Below are 20,665 nucleotides of genomic sequence, written 5' to 3'. Positions count from 1 at the left end.
CGATAAGCTGAATTTATCAAACTGAACATGCATATCTAATGCATAAATACATGACTGAACTGACACATGGATGCATGACTGAATATGCAATGGAAATTGATACCAAGTTTATAATTGAAATCTGGACATAAAACTGAATGTGTTCAAGGAAGACTGTCACTTTAAACTGAAAAATATGGATGAACCTGAGATCATTTACTAAACATGCATCAGCGGAAATATGAGAACATATTTGAGATTGAAACGTGACACATGAACTTAACATCATGAACTAAACTGAGTCTTTGAATACATATCTTATGACTGTGATTTGAATTTGAGGGTCAACTTATGAGTACCCCTTGCCCCAGACTGTATTTATTACATGAAGATGGAATGGCATATTTTGAGTCGTTAAAGTTCAGGGGATTATAGTGTATCTCCGCCTTGGGAGAATACATCGAATAATAGATACTGACTTGGTTGAGCTATTGAGGATGGACTAAAATAATGTACAGGGAACCTACGAACCAAATTGCGACTGCATATCTGGGATCTGGAACTTGGTTGGTCCATCTTAGAGTGTTTACACCCATTCATGAGATTTTGGATAATCCTAATAGATGGAAAGTTGGGAAACCATACGACCTCATTTGTCGACTACTAGACTGGGTTACGAGCTGTACGGACTGACTCATACTAAAAACTTATTCTCAACTAGAGATTTTCTCTGACACTCTTTTATAGAGTTCTAGTGGCCTTAGAGAGGGAGGAAAACTTGGCATAGTCTAAATACAACAGCTCAATATGAAAATATCATCCTGGCTAAGATTCTGTTATATGAGGCGAGGCCTACACATCCTCATCTAGGGTAGGGTGAGTAAGCCTTATGCACTGCATCTAAAATTTTGAAGCTTAGAAATACCACTCAATTACTCTTTTAACTATACTCTCTGCCTTAGCACAATACATTAGTTGAGACTACTGAAAATATTCTCTTGGGTGTTAAGCAGGAATGCATAAATATACTACTTATCTAATTAACTGAATGACTAATAACTGAATACTGGGTCTACAAGACTGAACTGTACTTAGTCTGAATAACTGGATTAAAACTATAGAGTATCATTCATAGAATCTATTAACTGACTGGGTAACACGAGGTACTAAATGCAAGACCAAGAGTATAACATGGTTTGAAAATATTTTATAAACTGAGGTACTAAAATACAAATAACTGAGTAATTGATGGCTATATTCTATGGTTGGCAAATTTTAAAGCTGAACTGAGTTTCTGATCTAACTACTGGACTAGGACAGGGACTGAGATTGTAGCTAAGATGGTAATTGAGACTGTAACTATAACTAAGACTGAAATTAAGAGTGAATGCTAGTTTCAGATAATTGAGGTTTACACTGATACTAAAGTACTGAATTATGATGGCTAAGTAACTGATAACTAAAAACCATGGTCCTGTAGGACTATATGATTCCTTTACTGAATATTGATTACCGAACTGATGCTGTAATCGAGGCCTAAGGGATAGAGCATCAACACCATAGATTCACCAAGGAATCTAAACTGAGGGCATACATGACATAGTCTGAGTTTAGCTGATCACTAAGAGTGAAACATAAGTCATATGGGCTGAGCATACTGTAAAGTATTACATGAGTGCATGAGTCATGAGCTGCATGACCGGAGTCCGAAGTTCCTATACTCATGGAACATGATTCGTAACACTGAGTAAACTAGAACTCCTCATACTAAGAACTAGAAATGTACAGGATTCTATGGAAAGTGCATGAATATAAGCTGTACTTCATGGAACTGAGATGTAAAACATGCGTAAGTATCATGATGATTGTAGTACTCTGCACTGAGATAGGGATGGGTCGAGAATCATCTTCCCTTATTTATTTACTACATATACTAGCAGTACTACTAGAATCTGAAGGCCTGATTTTTCTGAGGTATCGTAACCGGACAGTTCTTGTATACTTGCTGGGCTATAATAGACTGACCCAATGGGTGGAGACATAGAAAGGTCATGTTAATATTTGGTCTGACCTTAAAGTTTGACTGTTATGCAAAAAATTTCAAAAGACATAGGAGCTCCTGGATCAGATGAGACATAAGCACACAAATTAAAGATTTGTAACATACCAATGACTGCATCAGGAGAACTTTCTTGATCCTATCGAGACTGAAGTGCATAGAGCCTGTTTGGGCGTTGCCCACTGGTGGCGCTGGAAGTGGTACTTTGCTGATTTGGGTGACCAGACTGAGTTGAGGAACGATTAGGCTGACCATGAAAACTTGACTGGGGATAATATCTGACTCTATGGCCTGGATTGCCATATCCAAAACAAAAATCACTGTCAGCTCTGCAAATACCCTGATGGTGCTTTCCATAAGTCTAACAAAGATTATGAGTTTGGGAACTGCTAACAATGCTCTGAGACATAAAGCCTAGCGCCCTATCTTTGTTACCATTTTTGAACTTAGAAACTGGAGCACAAGCTGAGGAAGGAGCTAGAACTGAAGAATTTAGGTGGAACTAAGAATGATTCCCACCCTCTGACTTAGGCTAATTGAAATTGAAGCTGCCTATTCTAGCCCTCTTATTCTGCCTTTCTCTCTCCTTATTCTTCTGCTCATTTATCTACTGAGCATGGGTTATTAGCCTAGCCAATTCTATCTCACTAATCAACATCACGGTCCTGTACTCCTTGACTACACTATCATTCACTCTAGACACAAACTTACTCATTTGGGATCTGCTATCTTCCACCACTCGAGGAGCATATCTAGCTAGTTGAGTAAACTTGAGAGAATACTCTTTCACTGTCATATTGTCCTACTTGAGGTTAATAAATTCTAGCACCTTAGCTTCTCTTAGATCTAGGGGAAAGAATCTATCTAGAAAAATAGTGGCAAACTCATACTAATTAATAGGCCCTGCCTCTATAGCCCTTTCTACTTTCCACTGTTTGAACCAAGTGTGAGCCACATCCTGCAATTGATATGTAGCTAGCTCAGCATACTGGATTGCAGTCAATTCCATAATATTAGTAATCTTCTACAATTGATCAAGATACTCCTAAGGGTCCTCATCTGTCTTAGACCCAAAAAAAGGAGGATTCATTTAGGTAAAGGCCCGAATCTTAGCTGCAGCAGAATTGGACACTAGGTTGGCCAGAACGACAGTTGGAAGTTTATTCTGGGAGGCAACTAAATGAGCAAGAGTAGTGAATTCAGCTCTGAATTTTGCATGGGAGGCATGTTCACCTAAATGATTAGGCTGATCGAGTTGAGGGGTTCGCTGATCCCCTGTTCCCCTTCCCTTTTCTATAGATGGAGAAAAGGAAGGATTAGGCTGAGAGTTTAACTGGAGTTCATGCTCACTCACACGACATGAATACTAAAAGAAGGGAAACTGTTCTTAAAACAACTCATAGCCTCCTGCACATAAATATGGCGCGTAACACACCCACGCACAGTACTCTACTAGATGTGGCTTTTTAGACTTCCTTGGAAACTGTTAAACCTTAGGATCTGATACCAAGTTTGTATGCCCTGAGTCTGGTACCTCGGATTGTACACGATGCTAACAATCCTGAAGGACCACTAGCTAACCTATGACTGATATCTGTAACTGAGCACTGCATAATAAATATTGTAATAACAATATAACTGAAATAAATACAAAAATCTAGCGGAAAACATTCCATAAGGTTCAAAACCAAAACATCACTGATTATACGGTGTAACAACACCAAAACTAAAATAACTGTCTGAACTACTCTAGTTTAAAAAAACCTCTAAACTGTCTAAATAAGAATTTGATGGGACATTTCCCCAACTAACTCCAACTGCTGAAATAAGCTAAGTACTGAAGCATTGAAATAATGAAATAATCATGTCCTCAAACTATGAGGACTCACCAGTGACTCTGACTGCTGAAATCTGAACTGCTAAGTGCGATCGGGAACCTAAGCATCTGAACCTATGGTATAAAACACCATAGCAGAAGAGAAAAGTATGCATCAGTATGTGAGAATATACAGGTATGCAAAGTGAGGTAGTTTGAATGCAAGGATCCATATGCATGAACTATAACTGACTAAATAACATACACATAACTGCGTGAGAATACATGCATGAATATGTCGACTATAATTGAGGTCGTGATAATGCAAAATACTAAATCTGAATGCTGATTAACAGTTGTTTAAGTCTATAGATACTGTATAACTAGTAATTAAAAGACTGTATCTGACAGTTCTAAATCTGTGGAACTATACTGAGTTTACTAATAACATGGATTTCTAATAACTGATGTACTATTAATTGAATGACTATTTTTGACAATCCTAATTCTGATAGAACTAGCTAAGTTTTGTACTGAGCTGAGTGACTGTATCTGGCAGTCCTGAAATTTGAGAAACTATCTGAGTTTGTTACTGAAGACTGAGACTGAGACTGTAGGAGGTAATAATCTAATCGGCATGCCCCATAACTAAACTGGTGGGGTCTAACCTGTGACCCCAATTAGAAGGGTGTCAATACCAAGCCACGGATAAAGACAAGTTGTAAGTTAACCCTTTATTTATAGGGAGCTCTTCCGTCAACCCCTCGCTAGTAGGACAACTCGAATGAGATATTTTTACCTTAGACTCATTGGGATATATCTCAACCTACTGGCTACATAGTTCTGGAATGCAAGGATTGCTTCTAAGGATCACACCCTCTACTGACTGACAGGTGAGCCCTTATCCCTGGGTTCACTCGATGCTGAATCCTACTCCCAACTAAATAGATACTAAACTGATTTTCTAGTTCATACTTGGCTTGACTAATCTGTTATTGATTCTACTATTTAACTGAACTGAGTTTACTGAGTTTTGTTGACTGATGGAATACTATTGAGTTCTCTTAACTGACTGACTTTACTGAGGACTGAAGTGAATACTGAATGGGACTAAACTGATTTTGGATCTACTGATTTTTCTTGAGCCATATAACTGACTGATTTCTACTGAGTTTTGGAACTTGACTGAGAATACTACTTATCATGGCTTGCCTGAGGTTATCTTGAAAACTAACACTGGCTCAAGGGACACAACTAAATTATCACATATTATATACCCCAGGACTCGATAGCATGAATATAAATAGGACATGACACTTCTTGAACACATGACCATAGTCAACAATTCAGAATACAACCTTTAAGGGATTTCATAAAGCATTTGCAAGTCATAAGCTTACACATGAATAGGAATTCATGCTAACATGACATAACTTCACAAATTCATACTTATGAGCATTCCACCAAATCATTACAAGACATAGCTTACGTATGGGAGTCATTTTGAACATGTAGGTACATCATGAGTTCATCATTTAGATCACCAATGGGTTATAATGCACAATTCTTATTCACTTAGGCATTTTAACAACACATGGAAGGCATAACCTTTTCTAGGGCATAAATCAACAAATAATACATCATGGCTATATCAAGAACTTCAAATTTAAGGATTTCAATCCACATACTACCATAAAGTCATGAAAATTTAATAAAGATTCAATCTTTGAAGTCATATCACAACATTAACATGTGTACAATCAAGCCCACAACATAGAATTCAAAATTCATATTTTAAAAAGGATTTCTTCAGTTCCAAGGGTTGAAAGGACCCTTGGATGAACTCTTTACATATCTTAGTTGATGATTTCTTGAAGATTAGAGGAGGAAAGCTTAAGTTCTTGATTTGGAATTAATCACCAAGTGTTTTCTTGTTCTTGAGAAATTGTGAAATAGTCAATGTATTTAGCCAAAAAGGGGCTAAGTATCGTGTTACGAGGGCTGAAGTTCATGGTAATAAGACCTAATTACCCTTAAGGAGGTGGCCATTTAATGACTGAAAACTGGACACCGACGCTATTGTTGACGCGGTGCGTCGATGCCTTCAATGCGATACTCGATGTGTCATGCCATGATCGCGCCGTGTCTTAGGAGTTTGACTCTGGCAGCCTGCAACAATATTAACCAACACGATAGGCGATGCAGCATGCCAAGATCGCATTGGTCTTCTATTTTGGGATTCTGAACGTGGTCTAAACGATGTCCAAATAATCTGAAACTCATCTGGGAACACCTATTGACCTTCCTGATCATGAATTAACAAGAATATAGACCACTAAAGGACATTAAGGTCATAAAATGAGATTACCAACTTTCGAAGGCTAAAAATAAACTATGTCTGGAAACTTAGCTAGAATTTTCTAAGATTGGGACCCCTTGACAAGCTTAAAGGACTGAATTAAGCTAGGAATTTTGTGGGGTGTTACATCAGGGGTCACCCTTTAGTTGGGGATGACTCCACAATAGTTGTTAGTACCCGTGGCATGGTGCTAACACCTTTTCAATTGGGGTTACAGATTGGACCCCTACTCAGTTATCATGTCTTATTTAGGGCACGTCGGTTGGATGATTACCTCCCACACTTTCAGTTTCACTTTTCAGTTGAAAACTCAGTTCAGTTTTATAGAATCAGAACTATCAGACACAATCAATCAGTATCAGTAAATTAGTTATTTGTAACTTTAGACATCAGTTACTCAGTTATCAGAACTCAGTACTTAGCTTCAAAAAAGTTTAGTTATAATATACATATATACACAGTATTTACAGTCGTTTCCGTTATCCATTTACTCTCATATTGAATTACTCTATATCATCCAGTCAGTTACTGTTCATGTATATGATCCCTTTCATTCAGCCTTACTTTATCTAGCATACCAGTACATTCCCATATACTGACACATTCTTTCCTGCTCTATTATATTTCATATCATAGGTTAGGATGCTCAAGTTCCCAACCATACATACTAGATTCAAATTCAGCCACCTGCAGTTGATTTAACAGTGAGTCCTTATAATTTGAGGATATTCTATTATTTCATATTTTAGTAGATGTAGTATTCAATAGATGGAGTTAGTTAGGGGATTGTTCCATCAACTTCACTTTCAGACAAATTCAGTTAAAGGCTTTTCAGACTAGATTTTCAAACAGTATTCAATTTTATAAATGTTATATTTTATCAGTATTTCAGATGTTTTGAACCTTATGGAATTTTAGCCCATTTTCTGCATTAATTTTAGTATTATTATTTAGTACTCACAGCAGATATCATTCATGGGTTAACATGTGGTCCTTCGGGGTCGTAAGCACCGTGTGATGATTAGGGGGTAGTCTCAGGTCATTACAAACTTGGTATCAGAGCCTAAGTTTCAACAGTATCGTAAGAAGTCTAAAAGCTACATCTGGTAGAGTCTTGTGTATGGGTGTGTAGTGCACCATACTTATGGATAGGAGGCTATGAGATGTTTTAGGAAAAGTTTCTATTCTTTTAGTGTTCATGTCATGCGAGTGAGCATAAGCTCAAGTTAAAATCTCAGTCTAATCCTTTTCTTTCTTCCAGTTACAGAACCTTTCCTTGTGCTTACCTCAGTAGGTTAATCTATTTCAGTCAGACGAGTATACAAAAATTACTCGATTTCAGTATTCTAGAAAATTCCTTCAAATGAGTTTAGTAATAGAGTCATTCAGTTTTAGTTTCTTGATGAACCAGTCCTTGAATAAAGGGGTAGTACCTCAGTTTCAGTTGATTTAAGTTTGAATCTCTAGATTAAACTAGTAGGAAGAGAAGTTGAGGATTCTAGGTTAGTCAAGTTGAGGTTTCTATATGATAATTGTTGGGGAAATAGAAATCTAAGAATCATATATCAAAAGAAAGTACTAATAGTGGACCTTACATTGAGTAGTCCCTCAAAATGAGTTTAGTGTTTACGAGTATTGTTATATCTCGGGCTCCAGAGTAAAGTGGTTTCAGTTTGATATAGAATTTATTAAGAGGTTCACAAACTTAGAATAATGGATTTAAACTAAGGGGGAGATGGTACAACAAGTAACCAAGTCAGGCTTTCAGATTTTCATAGTAATGTCAGTAATGTCAGTAATGTCAGTAATGTCAGTACTCATGCCTTACATGTCATCTCTGTGATCATATGACATAGTCGTGCATATTATCGAAAACTAAGTATACTTATTATTCATGGTATAAGGAGTTTCAGTTCACTTAGTATCCAGTTCTAGTACAACCTAAGTTATCATCTTAGTTACAGTATCTGTAATAGTTTTAGCCTAGTAATCAGACCAGTACCTCAGTTCACAGACTATTTTAGAATCATGTTATACGCATGGTCTTGTATTCTTAAATAATATTGTTCTCACGAATTCATGTTCAGTTATCTCATGTTACTCAGTCAGTCCCTTCCTCATATTCATAATACTCTACAGCTTCAGACCAGTTATTTAGAATAAGTACAGTTTAGTCTCACATGCCCAGTATTCCACTATTATCCATTCAGCTAATCAGATAATTTAGTATGTTTAAGCATTCGTGCTCATCATCCATATAAATATTTTCAGTAGTCGCAAGTGAAGTGACGTAATAATGTGGGGTGTATTGTTGAGAGAGTATTGAGGGAATATATCTAAGCTTGAAAAATTTGTAGTTACAATGCATAAGGCTCCATCACTCTGTTAATATGATGTGTCTAGGCCTCGACTCATGTTACAAGATTTTAGCCATGTTGTGATTTCTTATTCAGACATTTTGCGCAGCTCATGCTAAGATCCCTTGCTCCTTAAGGCCATTAGAACTTCCTATAAGGAATGTTGAAGGAATGCTCCAATTAAGTGTATGTTTTCAGTATGAGTTATTTCATAAATCTAACAATTCAGTTTAGCAGTCAGGCAGACAAATTCAGATGGTTTCCCATCCTTCCATCTTGTCTTCCTAAAATGGAACATTCTAGTAGTTGCGAATTTGGCCTAGTTTATGTATCATGCCCCTGTTTAAGATCCCAGATATTCAGTCATGATTCATTTCGTAGGTGCCCCGTGTATCTTCTCATGATTTTCCATAGTATCTCAGCCAAGTCAGCATTCTCGAGGGACATAGTGTCTCAAGGGGGAGATGCACTATAACCCCCGAGCTATCATGATCTAAACCTTCCATTTTATTTTCACGTAATGAATCCATCTTTAGTAATAGGTCCTTGTAGTTGACCCTCTAGTTCCAATCTAAGCAGTAAGCTATGTACTCAAGGGCTCATTTCAGTTCACAATATTCAGTTCGTGTATCATGTTTTAGACTCATTCATGTTCTCATGTTTCCATTCATACATGTTCAGTAAATGATCTTAAGCTTATCAGTGTTCTCAGCTTAAGGTAACAGTTTTCCTTAGATCTATTTAGTTCTATATTCAGTTACAGCCATAATTTTACTATCAATTATCATTGAATATTTGGTCATAACTTCAATAATCAGTTCAGTCATGTATTCCGCACATCAGATATGCATATTTATCATATAAACTCAGCACATCAGCGGTCCTCAACTTACTCAGTCTTATTTGAGGATGAATTTTCCTGGGGGGGGGGGGGAGAGGGGAGATATTGTAACACCTCGTACTTATACCTAGCTTAAATTCATCCCAAAAATGTGAAAAACTTTATTTAAGAATGAATATAATTTTATACATGTGAAATTTTAAAGATTTTGTCTTTTCATTGTGTGGGAAATTGAATAAGCTTTCCATCAATACCAAATTCTCCCAAATCCGACACCTGGGCGAATAGTTAGAGCCATTTCAGTAAGACAGTGTACCATCTGGTACTCTAAAGCGTCGTAGAGGCATTCCAATTGACATTTTTCATTTTCTAGTGAGATAACGCGATACCACTGCATCGCGCCACTATCTTTTTTCCAAATTGTCACTTTTCATTGTGACTCCACGATCATGGCGCATAGTGCCAAAGGGAAAATTTGAAACCAGTGAGGCACCGCGATGGTGCCACATCACACCATCAGCCCAATTTACAGTTGTCCACTTTCCAGTGGCATGATGCGATAGAGGCGCGTCGCACCAGGTGCCTAATTCAAAAAATTTTCACGAAAAATTGAAAAGATTCCCAGGGTTAAAATAGTCCTTTCTCACGATTTTATTATGCCCAAATATGAGATTTAATCTCTAAAAATGTCGTTAGCTATTCATTATTCAATTCATCCCCAAATTTAAAAGCATTCTCTCTTAAAAGGGCCAAAACCCTAGTTCAATAAATCAAGAACAAGTCTAAGGATTTCTTCCAAGAACCTTCAAGAGAGAATCTTCCAAGGTATGTTAGATGTTCATCCACGGACCCTTACCTTCCATGGAGCCCAAGAATCTTTTTTAAAAATACAAGATTTATGATTTATGATTTTCATGTTTGAATTAGATTGAATTCATGTTTGTGATGTTGTTTGAGTTTTCATCAATGATTTAGGTTACAAGTTCCAAGAATTAATTCTAGTATATGTTGAATTACATGATATTCATGATAAACCCTTCAATTTGCAAGTTGATTGTTGTAACCATGTTAACCCTAAGTGTTTATGATTTAATGAACCAAGTATGCTTCTCATGTGTTTGATAAATTGTCTATGATAATGAAATAATTCCATTATAGCATGCTAACATGTATTACCCATCCATGTACAAGTTAGTGCATTACAAGTGATTGATGAAATGTCTCTATGAATGAATTGTGACCAAGTAAATATTGTTATGTTATTCAAAATAATTCTTTGATTTACTTTTCATGCTATCTAGTCCTGGGGATATCTAATACCCGATAATTTAGTTGTTTACCTAGAGCCAGTGTCAGTGACAAGATAGTATTAGTCATGTCACAATTAGTAGTACTCTTAGTTAGTTACATAACTCAGTAGAACTCAGACAGTTACAAAACTTAGGATAACTCAGTAAAATCTATATCAGTTCAGTCCAGTTCAGTATGATTAGATCAATATCTTTCAGTTGGGAGTATGATTCAGCACCGAGCGTGCCTAGGGATGGGGTCTCACCTGTTAGCTAGGACTGGGTCCCTAGAAGCAATCCTTAAGTTCCAGAACTACGTAGCCAGCGTAGGTTAAGAGATGTTACTTGTTCGATAGGACTGACATACTCAGGGATCACCTATTAGTTTGGACTGACTCCACAGTAGTTATTAGTACCCGTGGCATGGTGCTAATACCCTTCTAATCGGGGTTATATATTGGACCCTAGCTCAGTAATCTTATCTTATTTGGGGAATATCGTTTAGATGATTACCTCCCATAGTTTCAGTTTCACCCTTCAATTTAGAACTTAGTTCAGTTTTACAGAATCAAGACTGTCAAACACAGTCAATCAATATCAGTAAATAAGTTATCAGTAACTTCAAATATCAGTTCTCAGTTATTAGAACTCAGTACTTAGCTCCAGAAAATCTATGTTTTAGTATAAATATGTACGTACTATTACATGCTCAGTATTTACGGTAGTTTCAGTTATACATGTACTCTCATATTCAGTTACTCTATATTATTCAGTCAGTTACTGTTCATGAATATGAACCCCTTCATTCTGCCTTACCTCATCTAGCATACTGGTAGATTCCCACATACTGACGCATACTTTTCTTTGCTATGATGTTTTATATCATAGGTTTGGATGCTCAAGTTATTGACCACACATAGTAGATTCAGATTCGGCTAGCAGCAGTAGATTTAAAAGTAAGTCCTCATCATTCGAGGATATTCTATTATTTTATATTTTAGTAGATGTAGTAGTTCAATAGACGGAGTTAGTTGGGGGATTGTCCCATCAACTCCACTTTCAGACAAATTCAGTTAGAGGCTTTTCAGACTAGATTTTTAGATAGTTTTTAGTTTTACAGATGTTATAGTTTATCAGTATTTTAGATATTTTGAACCTTATGGCATTTCAGCCCATTTTCTGCATTAATTTCAGTATTATTATTCAGTGCTCACAATAGATATCATTCATGGGTTAGCTTGTGGTCCTTTGGGGTCGTAAGACCCGTGTGACGACTAGGGGGTAGTCTCAGGTCATTACAATAAGTTTGTCAGGAGGGAGGAGAAACAACGATTGTGGAGGAATTGAATGTGTCTGAGATGGATATTTACTAGAGATTCAAAGTATAGCTATGTATTGGCGCATACATCTACTCACTATAATTGTGCCGTATTTTTACTGCACTTTGTTTAATTGTGCAGATATTGTGTGCTAGTTAGTTACCTACATCTCTTAGGATTAGGATTACATGTTTATTATTTATTGTCCATTAGGAATACACCTTATGTAATATATGAGATTTTGTTAATCGTTGCTTGTATTTAAAGTGTCTCTGCACATCATAAATAAATAGAAGCTTTCATACACTACTCACTCTTATATGGTATTAGGAGCCTCAATATACTCTAATGAGTAAGATTTTTTTCCTCTACCACCCACCATCCAAAAGTGGCAGAAAAACTATTTTCAAAGAAATTCACATCATGAGGTGAGTATATTTTAGAAGATTTTGGATCAAAACATTGGTGACAATGATGAACTAAAGAAAATCCTTAATATATACATAGTGTTGATCTTGGCTCTAAATTATTTTTTGAATAAGTCTTGAGCCAGGGATAACAAAGATACCTAAGAGTTTTTAAAGAATTTTCATCAGGATCTTGACAAAATAACATTTGGAAAGGTTATTTATTTTGTGAAAGTGAGGTTGGCAAGCGATTTATCTGATAAACAACATGTTGACAAGCAAAATATCAAAGAGTCGATGGAAAAGAAACTTCATGAAGTAAAGTTCTTGCAATTTCAATAATATGTCTATGACGTCTTTTCGCAAGAGCGACTTTTTTGGGGGTGTATGGAGGGGATAAAAGATGTTCAATACCTGCAGATATTAGGTATGGATCAAGACATTTATATTTTCCACCACCATCTGTACAGATTGAAAGAATTGTCATATTAAAATGACGTTTAATTAATTCTTGAAAGTTTTTGAAGAGGTATGTAACCTTACTTTTATGGTTTAATGTGTTAAGCCAGGTGTATCGGGTGTACTGATCCATAAAAATATAGTAGTCTAATCTTTTGTCAGTCGATTGAATAGGAGAAAGACTTCATAAATAACTAAATATTAAATATTGTTTGAAATAGTTTGGTACTTGATAAACTAAAATGTTTAGAAGGATGACGATGAGCCTTATTCGAGGAACAAAAATTACAAACTAATTTTTTTTCTCGTGAGCAAGGTAGCGAGAATTTATTCAAAAGAAAATTTAAAACTCTTGTGTTTGGATGACCCAACCGACTATGCCAGGTAGAATTGGATGTTCTGGTGGAGGTCAAATGTAATTGAAGAGAAGACATAGAGGGTAAGTTTGGCCACTTACAAAGACCATTCTTATTCTGACCGTGCACCAACAGAGTCCGCGTGTCCAAGTCCTTCACAAAAAAGAAAGGAAAAGAATTTAATAAAGGTTAGGTTATCTCTAAGGAATGCTTCAGTTCTCTCTTCACATTCAAAGAGGTAATGACTTCAAGATACACATGTACTCTAACGCAGATTGGGATGGAGATGTGACTAATCAAGCTTCCACTACTAGTTACAATTGTTTTTTGGAAAAAATCCTATGAGCTGGTCTTCCAGGAAACAAAGAACAATTGCTCACTCATCAACTAAATAAGAGTATCGTGATGTTGCAAATGTGCTGGCTAAAACAAACTGGGTCAAAAATATGCTAAAAGAACTAAATGTCTCACTTCTTCAAAGACCAACCATTTACTGTGACAATGTTGGTGCAACGTATTTATGTGCAAATTCATTTTTTTATAGCTGCATGAAGCACATTGCTGTAGACTTTCACTTTGTTCATAAACAAGTCCAGCAGAATCAAGTTAATATTGTTCATATTCATGTTGTAGAATAAATCATGGATACTCTAACTAAATCTCTACCAAAGCTAGCCTTTGATAAATACCTATTCAAGATAGGCTTTGCTACAAATTTCCTATTTTGAGGGGGCGTATTCGCGCATACATCCAATTCCCTGTAATTATGCAGTATTGTTACTGCACTTTGTTTAATTGTGCAGATATTTTGTGCTAGTTAGTTACCTACAACTCATAGGATTAGGATTTCACATTTATTATTTAGAGTCAACTAGGAATACTCCTCCTGTAATATAGGAGATATTGTTAATCTTTGCTTGTATTTAAAGTGCCTATGCACATCATAAATAAATAGAAGCTTTCATACTCTAGTCACTCTTATACTATGTTTAGTAATTTTTAAAATTATCACTATAGAAATAAATATAATGTATAAATTACCTAATTAGGCAATTAATCAAAAATACCATACAAGTTAGTCTATATAAGAACTGATAAATTAATAATCATGAAAAATTAGGTGATAAGATGTAGTAATGAATCAAACTCAATCTTAAAATGCTAGATCATAAAAATTTAAAAATCATCCAAATCTATATAACATCACAGATAATATCTGTCTGGTTGTGGTAAACTCAATATTATGTTCTAATTTTCAAAAGATTAAAAACAATATGCAAGTTAATATTTCTTATCATACATATAAAACTTGATGATACAACAAGAATAAATGACAAGAACATATCTAGTGAAATCCTGTGAGTGGGATATACAAAGGATAAAATTTATGCAGTAATTTCCTTTAAACTATCACTTTGAAGAACAAATATAGAGTATATGTTATTCCGAATAAAGAGGGTTTAAGGGAGGAGAGTCAATGATTTAGGAAGAATTGATATTTCTGTGATAGATATTTTCTAGAGAATTCAAAGTATAGCTATGTTTAGTAATTTTATAAACTATCACTATAACGATTAAATATGGTGTACAGATTAGCCTAATTAGGTAATCAACCCATCTTATCATGGAATTTAGTGCGTATAAGAATTGATTAGTTGATAAACATGAAAGATTAAGACATAAGATGCGGTCATGAGCCAAATTCAATCTTATGAATTAATGATGAAGAAGTAGTAAAAAATAAAGATGAAGATGATACAAAAAAAAAGATGATGGTGATGAAGAAGGAAAAGAAGAAGAAGAAGAAGAAGAAAGAAAGAAAATGAGAGAGAAGAAAGAAACTATCAATGATTATTATTCATTGTGTTGTAACTAGTGCATGCTAACTATATATAGAGAGAGAGATAGAGAGAGTAGTAAACTTGTAGATGCTAACTAACTAACTTCCGGACTAACTCTATAATTAACTGCCACTTGGATCCTTCATTACTTTTGCATACATACATAGAGAATACTAGTATCAGCCTATTTCCTCAACACTCCCCCTCAAACTTGGCACTGCAAATATGTTAGCATGTCCAAGTATGGATATCAAGTATTCATGCTGGGATTTTGTCAAAGTCTTGGTTAGTGCATCTGAAGCCTTATCATGTGTTGAAAAGTACTCAGGCTTTATCAAACCTTATTAAATCTTTTCCCTAATAAAGTGACTATCTATTTCTTTGTGTTCAGTTCTCTCATGATACACAAGATTTGCTGATATATGAATTGCAACTTTGGTATCACTAAAAACTATCACTGGGAACCTGAACTCTAAGATCTGATATTAAGCAAATAATCCAAGTCAATTCAGCTACTATAAAAGCTAAACTTTTGTACTCTAATTTATTTGAGATTCTACACACAATAGCCTTCTTCTTTAACTTGCATGAGATGAGTGAGTAACCAAGTTTGATAGTTTACCCTGCGATAAATATCCTAGAGAATGCACAAGAAGCCTAGCATGCATTATAATGTGTGAGGACATCCTTTTATTGCTAGAAAACTGTAAACCTTTTCCTGATTTTCCTTTGGTGCACTTAAACATTCTAAGAGTTCCATTCATATGAGACTGTTTTGGTTTCTACAAAAATAGGCTTAGTGATTTTACAGTAAATGCTATATGTGGCTTAGTAATTATTAGATACAACAACTTGCCTACAAGTATCTCATAGGAACCTTGATCAGTAAACACATCACCACTTTGATTAGTTTCCTTGATATACCGATCATACTCACCAGTAGTTAATTTTGTAGTAGTATCCATAGGAGTAGAAGTTGGTTTTGCAGCACTAAGTCTAGTTTCAAATATGATTTCAAGAGCATATTTTATCTGATACATAATAATACCTTGTTGAGATCTTACAAACTCAACACTTAAGAAGTATCTTACTTCACCTAGGTCCATTATCTTGAAAGCTTTATGTAGTACTGTAACAGCACAGATTTTTTGCCTCTAAAAATTTCTTGATATTCAGCTTACTTCCCAGATTACGACTTATCTTACTAGTCATAAGGTGTCATTATGGGTCGTAGGACCCTAATCGCAAGGTGACCAGTGTGTTACCCAAATTTTTTGTCCTAGGTATAGTTAAGACCATACGAATCATGGTAAGACATCATCAGTCGCAATATAGGACTCGTAGTCTTACCAATATAGTGGTGTTTTGTTTCTATCATGACTATGACTAGACCTTACGATTCGTAAGGATGGACTATGGGTCGTAAGTTACGACTCGTAGGGTTAACAGTCAGGGTGCCTTGTGACACTGCCCAAACTATAAGACAAGGGGACTACATGGAGTTAGTCATTACGAGTTATATGGTAACCCGTAATGACTAGGCAGAAATTGTTCATGTATTGATTAAAGGTTCTTTAGTGAATTCTCTCTTTACCAACATAGACTGCATGTCCATAAAATGCCAAAAGGAGTTATTTTAATCCTTTATCAAAATCAAATAAGTTTTAAACACTTGAAAATCCCTAAGTCAAGAACAAGCTAGGGTTTCTCAAGGTTGATCAATTAGAGCTTCCGAGTGGTGATTTCTCTTCATAATTGTGATACTTTCAGGAATGTACCTCTTCCCTTAAACTTTTGTTACTAAAAGCATGTGTTTAATTGGTTATTCATGTGGATTTGAAATTTGGATTTTTATATAGGTTGAGATTTTGGAATAAATGTTACATGAATTGGATTTTCATAATTTTATATGCATTGTATATGCTTTATCAATATTTTTTAAATTAATTGGGTGCATGTTTATGGGAATTGGAAAGGGGGTCGAGGCATTTCTCTAAATTGATTATTTTTGTTTTGAATTGGTTGGAAAATTGTGTTTCTTCAACTTCACCTGCATAATTGGATTTTAAAAACTATGGTTAATTAAATAATTTGGCTTATTTATCTAAACTATTGCATTACATAAATTGTTAAATGGATAAAAAGGGTTTGGAAGGCCCTGTTGGCTATATTTTTTTTATTATTAACTTAATTTAGTAAATAAAGGGGGTCATGGCATTCCCCTAACTGAATTTAATAATCAAAAGGGGTCGTGGTATTCCCTTAGGTCAATGTAATTGATATGACATAATTATAAGCTTGCAAGTGTAATGCTATGACGATAACCGTGGTTAATGCCTTAATGGTTAATTCCTTGTGTAAATGGATAGACTATGTGAAACTTGTTTTAATTGGGCTTAAAGGGGGTTGTGTAGATTGCCATGGAAGGTGGAGGTCTGGGGGAGCGATACTAAAAACCATGTTTGCAGGCGTAGGTTCAACAATGTTAGAAAAGGTAGATAAGTAACATTGATATATAAAGGACAATTTGTCATATGATATATAGTTAGGTAAGGGATAAGGAACATTATCATTGATTGTCAATGGCACAAAGTCTTTCATCCATCCAGGATGATGTGTTCCTCCTGATGATTTTTTATATAAATCCTGAGCTTGTCTAGCAATTGCACTCCTTGTTTTTTTAGTAGTAGGAACATATGTTGTTCTTGTAGTTGCAGCTCTTGATTGAGTGAAAGAGGCACTATAGTGGACAAGGATGATAAACTTGTAGTATTAGTAGTTGACTGTTGTTGTATTGGAGCAGGTAGAAGAAGGTGTTTGAGAATCTGGCATCTCAATATTACTCAAAGTCACAGTGTTGACTGTTTCAAGTAATAAATCTTGATTACTCATGGGAAATATTTCTTCAGGTGGCTGAATATTTTGACTTTTGAAGGGAAATATATCTTTCATGAATATGGCATCCCTATTCACAAGAAAGTCTTATTAGTGAGATCAAGTAGAATATATCTATTCTTAGTTTTTCAGTAGCCCATATGTTTAGAATCTTTGATCTAGGCATAAGCTTATTTGATTCATCAATAGTTTTTGCATAGCACAGACAACCTAACACTATTAAATGATCAATTGATGGTTTCCTATTATACAACTTCTCATAAGGTGTGACCTGACCAATTGTAGGTGCAGGAGGTATGTTAATTAATTATGTAGCCTCCTTATCACAATGGCCCATGTATTTTAGAGGGATGTTAGCATAAAATCTAATAGCTCTTGTCATTCTAGAAGATTTCTATGCTTTCTTTCAGCCACATCATTTTGTTGTGGAGTGTAGGCACTAGAAGTTTGATGGTTTATTCATAAATTTTAACCCATATTAACCCGTGCTTATTTTCTATTTTCAACAAATACAGATGTTAAGCAATAATCTCTCTTTGAATGTCCAAAAAAATTTCACTGATAAAAACCACCCAAAAAATTTTCATGGATAAAAACTATCAAATTAGATTAGTAAAAATGAAATTATATTTCAAAACCTATGATTTATGTGATGTTGTGAAGGAAAAAAAAAAATCCTTACAACAACATTTTCCAAATCCCACAATTGTCCATATGGAAGCACTTTCAAATATGACAAGACGATTGATAGTGAAGAAGAAAAAGAAAGAAGAAAAGAAAGATCAGTATCAAAATGATTTGCAAGTTCAAGAACAATCAACATAATTAAGTATCAACTATCAAAGTAAAAATTGAGAAGAAACAATTGTCTTTTTAAATAGCATTAACCAAAGCAAAGGAGGAGTGTTGAAAATTGCTTTGAGTTACTGCCATAGTTTCTAGGAAAATATGTTATTTCATTATGAAATCTGGTTTCTTAAACCCTATTCTGGTTTCTAAAGTTCTGAGCATTCCCTACATCTCTGAAAACCCCACAGGATATATGGGTTCCGTCTTAAACATGCTTGCCAAACACCCAATCCAAGTTTACAGCAAGGATTGGTGTGTCTAAAATCTAGTATACCAATAGCATAAAGACAATAGACAATAATTATCTATATTTTAGGACATAATCAACCCCGCTTTGTCAAAACATGATTTTGGGCTATAATCTTTCAACTCACGCCTTCACGGCTAGCTATCTAACTCTCTTTAGGACCTTATTATAGTCTCTTCCAAAAAAAAAATTTTGAAAGCTGATTCTGTCTCTAAATGTCCATTTCTGATTTGGTATGATTATACAATGACTTGCAAGTCACATGAGCCATATTATACTTTCTTTTTAATATTTTACATGCCATGATTCATTGGCCACCATAAAGAAGTTCAAAGGTCAGATAATAATGTTCTTTCAAAACAATGTGATAGTTTATACAAAAACATTTCTCATTCAAGATTCTTTTGAAAACCATAGGAGAAACTCATACCATTTAAGTTTTTTCAAATAACACTATAGAAAGCAAGAGCAATATTAACACGAGTAACACTCTTCAAAACTGCTTACATGGATGATTAAATAGATGAAATCATTCACAACTTCATCCTCTTTACCAATCACAATTTAATATATATACTTAGAAAAAATTCACAATTGTAGAATAAGTGTCAATCCGAATACATGGAACCCATAAGTTCAACACTAAAAAGAGTTTAAAAGAATATAGATTAAAACCCATAGATTTTAGGTCATTCTACGTACCTGCTAGTGACAAACTTTGAAGAACACTTTACTGTTAGAGCCTTAGAGCTTTGAACCCTAGCTAGTTTTTCCTTTTTATGAATTGGGGGATGGTGGAATGCTTTTTGAGGGTTAGAAATCATACTCAGTGACTGAAGAATGTTTTGGGGCGAGTGGGGAGACGTTTTAATAAAGTAAAATCATTAAAACATCCTTCAAATATCACTAGAATATTGTTTTATTGATGAGTGGAGGGGGTACGACACGACTCCTAGGGCAGGGAGGTAGCCTTGTGATGTGTTACTCAACATGAGAAAGCATTCTTGCAGTGTAAACCCCAACATAAGAAGCATCCTCACAACGTGGCCCCAAGAAAGAAGCCTTATAGTGTGACCCCTAGCACATGCTGCAACCCTCGTGACGTGGCACCCTCTGCGTGGTTGAGGCAACGAACTCCTAAGGTGGTTCACGCAATGTGTGGATGGTGCGGGGATATTCCTTATGAAGCAGGGTTATTTTACCGTCTATGATTGCCCCCAACACTTCTAAACCCATCCTAAACTGATTTATACTCATTGTAGGGGTAATGTAGGTTGGTTTTTAGCTGTAGGTTGGTTTTTAGCTTTGTTTACGTACCTAGATACTCAGGGCATTGCACAAGCTCAACATTAGGTTCAAACTTTCAAATGAGTAAGAATAAAAGAGAAAAACATATGCAAGATAATATTTCTTATCATACACAAAACTAGATGATACTACAAGAACAAACAATGATAACATATCTTGTGAAATCTAATGAGTGGTGTATAGAGCGTATAAAATGCATGTAGTAATTTTTGTAAACAATCACTATAAAGAATATATATAGTGTATAAGTTTCCTTGGAAGAGGAGGGTTTCAGGAAGGAAAGA

The sequence above is a fragment of the Capsicum annuum genome, chromosome 1, assembly GCF_002878395.1.
Source record: "Capsicum annuum cultivar UCD-10X-F1 chromosome 1, UCD10Xv1.1, whole genome shotgun sequence".
Lineage (NCBI taxonomy): Eukaryota > Viridiplantae > Streptophyta > Magnoliopsida > Solanales > Solanaceae > Capsicum > Capsicum annuum.
Note: the sequence above shows the minus strand (reverse complement) of the source record.